This window comes from Triticum dicoccoides, chromosome 7B (genome assembly GCF_002162155.2).
Source record: "Triticum dicoccoides isolate Atlit2015 ecotype Zavitan chromosome 7B, WEW_v2.0, whole genome shotgun sequence".
Taxonomy (NCBI): Eukaryota; Viridiplantae; Streptophyta; class Magnoliopsida; order Poales; family Poaceae; genus Triticum; species Triticum dicoccoides.
This window is the reverse complement of record NC_041393.1, coordinates 66551445-66563004: the sequence shown is the minus strand read 5'-3', so window position 1 is coordinate 66563004 and position 11560 is coordinate 66551445. Positions and strand designations below refer to the sequence as shown.

The 11560-nt window shown below is 41.8% G+C and overlaps 1 pseudogene; it reads right to left on the bottom strand.

The window, feature by feature from the left end:
* Window positions 1-1458: 1458 nt before the first annotated feature.
* The window catches only part of LOC119338621, a 21357-nt pseudogene continuing 11255 nt past the window's right edge, over window positions 1459-11560 (bottom strand).

Below are 11560 nucleotides of genomic sequence, written 5' to 3'. Positions count from 1 at the left end.
CGCAGCAAACACTTTCGTTTCATTTCATATATGATGTGGTTGCTGATATGATGGCTAGACTCGGATAGCAGTAGTATTCATGTTCCAAGGATGAACTGTGTTAAATGATCCATGGTTATCCAACTGCAAATTCCTTGTACGCACTACAACACGTACACTCATAGGAGGCATTCTCAAACGCCTCCAAAGACCAACAAAATGCTAGGCTAGACATTTGAAGGCATTTTCAGAAAGTGCTAGAGGTACTCCCGAAGGCAAAGGCCTTCCAAGGCACTTTTCTAAAACGCCTCAGAAACATAGCCTGGAGGCATTTTCGGAATGCCTACAATCACAATTTGTGGCATTTTCAAAAATGCCTTCAAAGCTCAAATGTGGCATTTTAAAAAATGCCTCCAAAGCTCAAATGTGGCATTTCTCAAGCTGCCTCCAAACATTTTTGCGGCACTTCTCAAATCGCATTCACAACATTTTTGTGGCATTTCTGAAGATCGCCTCCAAAACCTTTTTTTGGCGTCTCACAAATTGCCTCCAAAATGCTACCAAGGCACATATGAAGAATGCCACAAAGTTTGTATAGGCATCCAAGAATAATGAAATAACTATCAGATCAAGCTCAATAATTTTCATCTAGCTTTGTATAAACACACATTCAGAAATATACTCCAGCAAACAAACACACATTCAGAAATTGTGTGTCGAATATTGTACATCAGTGAAACATGTCTAACTTAAATGAGCAAAACCTCTGTCACAACTTAAATGAGCATCTTAGATCACCAGTACACATGTACACTTCTTGTCAAAACCTATTGCCAAAACAACTCCAGATTGTTGTCACACACTCCAGTAGTAGTGTGTCACCTTCAGCTTCGACTTCCAGCTTGCATCTAAGAGGGACAGTCATGTAAGAATGCAAGCACATGTACAAGTGATGTAAAAAAAGGTACAGGCATCTAAGATGCATGTTCTCAGCAACGTAAAAAAAGGAATGCATGCACAGGTACTATACCCGGCATTGCTTGTTCTCAGCAATGTAAAAAAAGGAATGCAAGCACAGGTACACAATACCACTAAAATGGACAAATGGTAAAATGGAAGAATGCAACAAGTACATGCATGTACAGATATTTGGAAAGACTAACAGTAGATGCACTGAACCAGGTGACAATTTCCCCTCCCCTTCCCTCTATCTCTCTCTTTCAAATAAAAAAAAGGAATTTGTCAACAGTTTTCAATATTATATACTTCACAGAAAACAGAGTCCAGGTTAGTACAACTACAAGCAAACTGGAAAATTTAAACCAAAGAATACAGAGCTTAGATTAGTGTTTTTTTTCTGCCTTGGACAACTTAACTAGCAATCTGTGACACAAAAACCCTTCCTATTATATATACCTCTCTCAGTCTTTTGGCTAAGATAAACTGTAGTTTCTTCTCTCTAAAAAAATTATTTTGTGTTTACATGGTAAGCTCACTAGAATGCAAGAGCATAAGTGCATGACCATCACCTGAAGATATGGATACTTATGCACTAAACTGAGGGACAATATGAAAGTACAGGAAAAGGCATGTACAACTCACCTATGACCATCTTTCATGTTTCCCTGCCCGAATTCTTAAGTATGTTGTTTCCGGTTGTAGCAGAGATTGCTTGAGTACCTTTTTTCATTCTTGTTGTCTCAGAAACTTTCTTTCTCTTCAATGTATTCCTCACTGCACCTTCTGAAGTACTGCAAGCAATCTCATGGTTGGTCACCTGAGTTCCAGTAGTTGTTTTGTGGGGATCCACATTCTCGCTATTGTTGAAAGACATCTGACTACAAACACTAGAAACCTACAATTGGGTAAAAACAAAAATCATGTATAGTTATACATAATATGAGCACAAAACAACAACTATGAGCTATGATAGTACCTTAGAGTGTAGCACGGTAGTACGATCTGTTTGCATAATCTGCATAAAAAGAGTTCAGAATAGTTGCATATACGAGAACAGCAAATGAGTTAGCAAAGTGTCATGTATCATACATTTTTGTGTGGCCATGGAGTACACCTAGCTTGGGCATTTCCTAGCTTGTTTATTTTCCCTTGTGCACGAGGCAGCTCAGTTGTTTCTTTGAGCACAATGTTGACAAGAACTTCAACATAATCAGCTAGTGGTTGGCCATCAATAGCTTTAGCATTTCTATCAGTTTTCTGAATGGTTCCCATTGCCACCACACTTGCACTATTTGGCGACGTCAAACTAACTTCCATGCCACACTTTATGGTATCTTCTAAGCCATCTTGTAAGTTGCAATGGTACTAAGTAACCCTTCTAATTCGCTAGTTGGTTAATAAGTTGAGACACATATAGAAAAATCACCTTTGGCCCCTTTTGGAGCAGTGTTTGAAATATTCCTGGTTTCTTATGTTTAGTTGTCTTTGTCTTCTTTGGTTTCGGCATAGGCGCAAGACTTGGTAGTGCTGATTTTGTTTTGTTTGATTCCAGTTGGGATTACTTCACCTTATCTGGATGCCTTGGAGCAGCCATTGCCTCAGATGCCTTGGTAGTATATGAAAGTGAAGTTGCTTGTTCTTTGTCATTCATGGTTTCCAAGTTCTAGTATGTGGAAACTCGTATTTAGCTAGTAGTAAATGCTCAAATAATGTGACTGAATTTAAGAGATGAAAACAAGAATCGCCTTAGAAGGATCTTTATTTGGAAGCTCCTTTTCTGGAATTCCGCCCATTTCAACAGACCCCCTAGAAGCTATGATCAAACTCTTTAGCTCATTGTATTGTTCTTCCATTCTCTCACTCTTGGCCATTATTGAAGTTTGATTTGCCACCAGAGTATGCACCACATGCCGAAGCTCCATGTTCTCTTGTTTAGTAGCATGTAGTTCAGCTTCAACTTGAGAAAGGCGCTCCGAAGCAACTTCACCTACTAACAGACCAAGGCCACTTGGCCTTCCTTTCTTTTCTTTTGGGAAAATTGATGAATAAAGGTCACCATCATGGGCCTACTCACCAATCAAAGAAGGATCTGCTCGAATCCTTATTTTAATGTCATCCTGAAAGGTTCATATAATAGTAGGCTTGCAAGCATGAATTTTATGAAGCACTAAACAAAGCAGTATGAAGTGAAAGCTAACTAGGAATATAATCGAACAGAGCACTATCAAGTGAACTACATACCATTTTTACTCCACTTTGTTGGTTGACTGGATATCCATTGTTTTTCATATTCGTAACCATGTAAAGCTCGGCACGCCCAATTTTCCTACCCTCTACCATCTCCTGAAGCAGAGATGAAATGTTGATACACTAGTTACACGAGTTAATAATACACTAGTTAATAATAAATTACCATTTGATCAAGGACAACTGCAAAACTTCATGACCCAGTGGTGTGGGTCCTGTTGCATCCCTCGAGTTGCAATGCCCGAGTAGCCTTGTTTCTCTCAGATTTTTCCTGGACACACAAATATGGTGAAGAAACTCATAAGAAGCTGTGCAATACATATTTAGCATAGGATACAAAACTACAGCATTGAGTACTCACTTTAGCTTTCTCTGTTCTCCAGTGTTTTACTAGACACTCCCACTGTCCAATTGGGATTCTATTATCACAACCATTAAGAATATTCCGTGCTCGTGACAAATCAGCTTTGTAGTATTTCCTCTTTAAAACAACCTTGAAGTCTTTCCATTTTTTACTTATTGATCTCAACACCCATCTTTTGTATGACTCGTCAATGTTGAAAAATGCCTATTATAAAATACAGTTGTGACAACATGTAGAACTTGTTTGTTGAAGAAGCAAATGACTTGTTTATTGAAGATGCAAATATATATGTTAGATTGCATTGACATACCTGGACAGAATCCCACAACTTCTCTTTCTCTAACTTTGGTACTTTGCTCCAGTTTTGAGCAGCTAATGACATTTATTTTCCTTTCACTAGTGTTCCAATAAAATTTGTCAGCTTGCATGTCTTCAAACCATATGGTTGACCAAATTTGTTGAACTTCAAATTGATCTTGTTATAAACATCATGTTCTTTCTAGAAGCGCCTCATGTGAGTAGGTCCTCTTCTAATCTTCTCAACAACTTCTGGGATATGAATAGATATCAACTACCATCATGCCCATGCAAAAGAAGGACATGTAAATTATTTTATGCCCTCAGAACATACCATGTATTTGCTCCTGTTCTTGTCGAACTTCTTCTTCTTTTTCATGTTCATCTTCTTGTTCAGACTCATCTTCATCTTCTGATTCAGTTTCATCACCATGTTCAGTGTCATCTTCTCCATCTTCTGATTCAGTTTCATCACCACTTCCCTCATGGATCCTTAAGTCAACATCTTCTTTAGTTGTGGAATTCTTCAAAATCAATACAAGAAAACAAGATGAGTAATAAAAACAAGTGTTCAAAATTATCCATGTTGAGCTCCTCAAGACCATCAGAAGTAATAAAAACAAGAGCTCACCAAGTAATTTAAGATCTTACCATAGTGAAGTGTTTTAATTTATCCTTGTTTGAAGCTTCTGTTTTAATTTCAAACAAGAGCTCACCAAGACCATCAGAAGTAATAACCGATGGATGAACCACGGCGTACCAATCCTTTTCTATAGAATCTTGTACATAATAGACTTGGGTGGCTTGAGTTGCAAGGATAAATGGCTCATCAAATATGTCACTACTACTTCTTAGCAAGTGGTTAAAATTCACCTCAGTTATTCCATATGGGTCCTTTCGAACCCCAGCATCAGGGTGAACACTATCAACCCAATCACACTTGAATAAAACCACGTTGCCTTTGTTTGAATAATTCAGCTCAACTATTTCAGTCATTCGTCCATAGTAAGCAACATCTCCTAAAGCTAGATTCTTATCTTTTGCACTTGAGAAACTAGATGTCTTAGCAATCATAGATACTCCATCACATTGCGCTTCTTTTCCGTCACCATATCCCCTTGTGTGGAAAGTGCATCCATTTATGGAGTAAGCATTGTACTTTCTCACCATCCAATATGGCTTTTGTGCTAAGACTTTAACTTCTTCAGGGATCTTAACATTATTGGAAATCAATGATTGAACCTAGAGACATAACATAGTCAATGCAATATCTCCACATGAAGCGCTTTAATAATTTTAGCGTGAGATCATAAATACTTACATGGTCAGCAAACCAAGTGTGGAAACTATTGTGATGGGAGCGTTCTACATCACGTGTTCTTTTGCGTCGACCCGCTGATAGAATATCATGATGTTGCCTACATGAACATGAGAGAGGGTTACTGCTAGTTTAGAGAGTATGGAGAGTGTGGAACAAGTGGTGAGAAACTTACTGGACATATGGAGCAATGTGGGGGTAATTGACCAACACATATCTTTGAGCTTGGACCCATGACGTGTAGTCTAGTTCTTCAACACAAGGACCAAATAAAGGACGACCGAGTATTCTCAAGTATGGATGATGGTTTGTCCAGTCATTGGGGCCAATAAAATCATTATGTCGTCCTGTTTGAGTGAATATGGTTGGACAACAATGCAAAGTTGCACAAACGCATGTATGGAATACAAACATCTTCAGCAAAGTTCTCCTAATGGCTAAGGGCAACAGATCGCGCATTATAATATGACAGTCATAGCTCTTTAGTCCATTTAATCTCTTTCTCACTATATCCACTTTGTTGTGCAAGTTGGATGCATAGCCCTTAGGAAACCTAGCATCCTTTAGAACCTGGCAAAACATCTTAGCACCGTGTGAATCCAAGTAGTATAATGCTGGAGGTAGGTATGGTTTACTCCCAGTTAAATCTGGATGTTGGTCTTGGCATATATATATGTGAAATCTATCCTTTCATAATTCGTAATTAATCCTTGTATTGTTTGTTGGATTAGGTCTAACTTTCTTGACCAAACTGCGAGCGCGGAACTTTACGAGATGAAATAGGGAAAGACAGAAGATAGAATAGAACTTAAAAGGATAATTGAAGTGACTCGTCTTTGAATCTACTTTGGTTGGAGTTCGAAAAAGGAATAAAAATAAAGTAAATTCAAGGAAGAGCTTTTTTTTAACAGCCCCTTGGTAGGTCGTGGATGATGAACTGGTGAGATTCTTTCTTTCGCCGAGTAACCAAGGTAATTAATTCCTTCCATTGGCCAGGCGGGTAAGCAAGGAGACGACATTCTCATTAAAAAAATGAAATATGCCATGCCGAATTCAAAAACAACTCCTTAAACTCCCTCATTTAACTCTAGGCGAAAGTGCATGGAGGATCTGTGATTCCTCCTAGCTTATGAGCCCTTACGAAATGCCATTTTGAATGATGGACAAATCATGGATGTCGGCGGTCTAGTCAGAGCATTTTGGAGCGCCTGAGCGGGCAAAGTAGGTTGACCCGTCCCGAGGGGGAGGGAACAAACGGGCAATTGAACACCATAGGGCACAAACGAATCGCCAGTAACGACCTGTATATATCAGGCAAGAGGTGCTACTTCGACCCAGAATCTTCTATATATTTTTTATGGATTATTATAGAATCTATCTTTTTCTGCAAATCATAGTGGGAATCCTATTACCGATACCTAAACGTTTTGAATCAAAGGAAATACTAGGCGTAAATGACTTTGGAGTTCAAACCTGGCAAAGTCCTTACTTACTCGGCTCCAGGCCAAAGCGATGAAAAGACCCTTTATTTAATATGGTCACGCCCATGAGAGAAAGTCTAGCCCTATCAACACCCTCGGTGCATATTATCATATAGAAAGAAACGTTGCTATTCTGTTGCGTCTTAGACATTTCATTAATGCGGGGCGGGGAATCGAGTCTATTTAGGAGTGCATTTCCCTAGCATACGAGGTGATTGATGCAAGATCTTGTCAAATTGATTGATTTAGCTGGCGACGAAAAAGAGCACGAAATGCAACTCGAAAACGCGTATAGTAAGTAGTCTTCGTCAATGGGACAAGTTTTATAATGAAAAGTAGAGGGCCTTGTGACTTTGCCAACGACTTCTCCATTAGGTAGGTTTTTGTTAGCCCAAGCCTTTATTTGTTGAGGGGAAACGAGTCCAGTTTTGTGTTTCTGCTTGAGCCGTACGAGATGAAATTTTCATATACGGCTCTTAGAGGGGGACTCGGAAAATGTAGATGTGAAACTATGTTCTTTGAACACCTTCTTCCATGCTATTGAAGCTGGCAAACAGGGGAGTGAGTGAAGAGAGAAGCCATGCCTCTTTCGATGTGAGGCAAGCGATAAACGAGTAGATGCTGCCCTTAGACCAATTTTCTCTTTCGGTAGCTGACACCGAGATGGGCTAGGCTAGGGAGATCTTTCCTATCTTTCGAGATCCACCCTACAATATGGGGTCAAAAAGCCAAAAAAAAAGTGATTTTAGCCCTTATAAAAAGAAAACGGATTCTTGAACCTCTTTCACGCTCATGTCACGTCGAAAAGGAAATCCGACGGGTTGGATTGCTCGTGTGTCCACGTGACAAATCCCATTTGAAATGGATGGTGTGAGTTTGTCAAATGCTCGACAAGCTGCTAGATTAGCGGCGCATAAACCATGTTCGTCAACCAAGTTTGTTCAGTGGTTGTAACGTAATTGGTTAGTGGGGAAAAACCGGGCCGGGACTCAAAAGAATTTGGCGAAGTGTTTGTTCCTTAACGAGGGAAGTGGAAAGACAAAGAGGGATAGGGAGCTCGCCTCCTTCTTTTTTGTAATCGCCGAAATTGTACGACGACCCTTCTTGTTCCACGCATACGACCCTGAGACGTGACGGTGTCACTTTTCCGGCCCGGTAAAGTGACAGTTATATAAATAAGAATAAGAAAGAGGGCAAAACAGCCCTGAGATCCGGGACTGGTAAAACATGGGTGCCCAATTTGCTTTTCCGTGCTCCGCCTTAGTGCCCTTATGAAGGCGGCGGGGAGTCCTTAACCTTTGAACCAAACTCTAGGGAACGCTCAATTGCCTGACATCACAACTGCAATGGTGAACTCAGTGACATACACTGAAATGGGTTGCATCACAACTCAGAGGGGATGCCTCTTACTACTCAAATCCAAGGAATTGCAAAAGTTGCATTCTTATATGCAAGAAGAAGACTTTGAAAGGACAAAGAAGTTTGGATCCGCAAAAGTATGCTTAGGCAGCTCCTTCGCTGAGCACAACAGAATGAGGAGGAATTTGTTTCATTTCAAATACTTCTTCTTATTTAAAAGAGGATAGGGAAAGAGGAAGAGGGAAAAATCGAAATGAAATAAATAAAGAATAAAGCCAAAAAAATAAGTTGAAGATAGAAGAGCCTAGATTCCAAATGAAGAAATGGAAACTGCATTGTTTTGTAGACCCCAAAGATTGTGAAGCGGGCTGGTTACGAATCAACTCCGTATAAACCTATGGAAATCATAGTAGCAAATGGCGCTAAGATGTATTGTGAGCACAAATGTGATGGCATGCTATGGGTAATGCAAGGGAAGGAGTTTCAGTTTGACATGAAAGTCATGGAGGTAGGTTCATATGAGGGGGAGATTGGATTTTGTTGCTATAAGAAGGAAGGGGTTTCTCTTGGCTATATGGTTCATCTGGGGGGGACATCGAGCTTCAAGGAATTGTGAACGGTCTTATCAATACACAAATGTATAACTCCCCAGGAATTTTAATTGCGCTTATATCCATCACTGTAGGACTTGGGTCCAAGCTTTCCCTAGCCCAACTCCGGCGTGTCAACTTAGTTATCCTCATCAAGCCACAACCTTGATGTCTAGCTTCCCAACTGGTAGACGGTTCCCTTTCCCCCAGATCAATGAAGAAGGGAGAAATCAGTTGATTCCTCTGAAGAACCGGAAGCGAAGCGCTATGCCGGGAAAAGAAACTGCTCTGAAGAAAGATATTGGGGTTCCCAATGCTTCTCCACGCCCAACGAGACGCGCCAACCTCTTCTCGGTGTGGTGGAGCGATATACGAAAAATAGATGCTAAGCCTGCAATGTCCGATAACGGGGCTTCAGTAGTGAATCTATCGGCACCACAGCAGTGGCATACAACTTTGGACCTAAGGGCTGGTCCGTGGGACGAGGCTAGGCGGTGAATGCAACGCTGGGAAGTTTTGTCCCGGTTCGAGAGGTTGAGCGAGCCAACCAATTCGATGGTTTGAATGACAAAAGAGTAGGTGTTTACTCCTACCAAAAAAACCTTTACTATCACGGAGATCGTTAAAGAAAACATGGATCCAAATGCCAAAGGGGAAAAATGGTGGAAAAGCTTCTCAAGGCCTCGTCCTCCTCACCACGCAAGCTAAATAGGAAAGGGGCGACTGATGATTGCCTTTTTCGTAAGAAATCAAACAGGGTGTAATGTGGAGCTAATATGGCTGGCTACAAGTATAGCCAAAGAAAGATGAGACGAGACAGACTGTCAGAGGATGCAGTGGGACTACCAGGGGAAAGACCTATGAGATCCACTTTCTTTTGGACTCGACCTGGAACTTCTTTCACTTTAATATGCCTCGTTCAATGAGAAAGCATCTGATCGAAGAGCAGCACTAAAGAAGCACGCTAGACTTCCTACTTTTGGGGTTTTTCCCTTTTTTCTTTATCTTTTATTTCTATAGATCACACATTTTATTTTATGGAAGAAAAACAAAAGGATTTAGTTCATATTCACGAAGCCCTAGATTTTTGGTTTGGGCCGAGCTGGATTTGAACCAGAGCTAGCCTTTGTGTTAAGATTAAAAAGAAGAGCCCTCTTTTAATACGACTCGGTGATTCCATTGCTCTATCCGGCCGCAAGATTCGATCGCGTACAACACGAGCACGAGATGGTTTGGGGACTTAGAAATGAGCTATGCTCCAAGAGAACTTCATATTAATAGGTAAATCCTACATCAAGCGTAAAGGAATTATACTTTTTTGATTCGGCGCTTAATAACTCGTACTTGACGTTGGTTTCGGTTCGATCAACTATCCTTTTTGAATGAAATTCGATTTCATTCATGTCGGCGGTTGGCAAAACGGCCCTGAGATCAGGGACTGGTAAAACATGGGTGCCCAATTTGCTTTTTCGTGCTCCGCCTTAGTGCCCTTATGAAGGCGGCGGGGAGTCCTTAGCCTTTGAACCAAACTCTAGGGAATGACGCCCCTACGCCTATGAATTCAATGATTTAAGGGCCCCGGGAGGAAACTTCAGAAAGAAAGCCTACTGGTTGGTCTGGTTGTCCCCCGGCGGTGCCCGGGCGGGCCTCGGTTCAATCTTGTCAATTCTACCTAGACATGGCTCAAAATGAAGGGTCCCACTACCCCGTGTCATATTTAAAAGCTAGATCTTGTTGTTCATGGCTCCATTTCTCACTGCACTTAAAACAGAGCCCCCGAGTGTGTCGATATGTATGGAGGGCCGAATTCTTGTTGGCGTTGAGTGTATTAAGTCTAAGATCTGCTTACCGTGTGTCCTAAGATACTACTGCTTTCCTTGTAGCCATGTCTGAAGCAAACAGTGCCCGAACAATCTCAATCCTAAGGAAGTATCGAAGAGGTACAAGATACTTTACCTCAAATGCTTCTCCCAGTCTTGCCTTCAAACATTTGATTTCTTCAACATCGTTTTTATTTCTTAAAAAATCACCCTAACCGTCCTAAATATCGACGGAGAGCGGTCTCGAGTTTTTCGGGGTCCTCAAGATCGCATTTTAGGTAGAGTAGAGACGATAGGGAGTCTGTCGGCTTCCCTTGGCATTTCAGGCACGAGGGCCATTGCGAGTTGATGTTGTTGCTTTACCGTCACAGTTTGTCCTCAAGAGAGGCATCCATTCCTGGCCAGACAAAGTTCCTATTAGTTCTCTTATAGGAAGCTAGTATACCTGAATGGCCTCCGGTAGCTGTCCCACATAGTTCTTGCGCTATCCTGGCTCTTGCATTTCCGGCTGTAACGCCCCGGATTCGATGCGCCAGGTGTCTGCCAGTTATTCGTCATTGTTGCCATGTCATTTGCTTGCGTGTTGCATTTTTCCATGTCATCATGTGCATTGCATTGCATACGTGTTCGTTTCTTGCATCCGAGCATTTTCCCCGTTGTCCGTTTTGCAATCCGACACTCCTATGTCCTCCGGCGTCCCCCTTTTTGTCTCTTGTTGTGAGCGGGTGTCAAACATTCTCGGAATGGACCGAGTCTTGCCAAGCGGCCTTGGTACATCGCCGGTAGACCGTCTGTCAAGTTTCGTGCCATTTGGAGTCCGTTTGATACTCCAACGGTTAACCGGATAATCGCAAAGCCCTCTTTTGTGTGCAGCCCAACACCCCTCCAAAGTGGCCCAATAACCCATCCAAACCCCCTCAATGCTCTCGGTCGTTCGATCGCGATCGTGTGGGCGAAAACCGCTCCTCATTTGGACTCTCCTAGCTCCCAGAATCTATAAATAAGACACCTCCCCCGAAATTCCCGCATGAAACCCTAGACCTCTTATTCCTCCGCGCGCCGGACACGTCCACCCCGCCGCCGGACATGTCCGCCGCCGCCTCCTCGCCCAATCTTACGCCGCCACATGTCCTCCGCCGCCATCT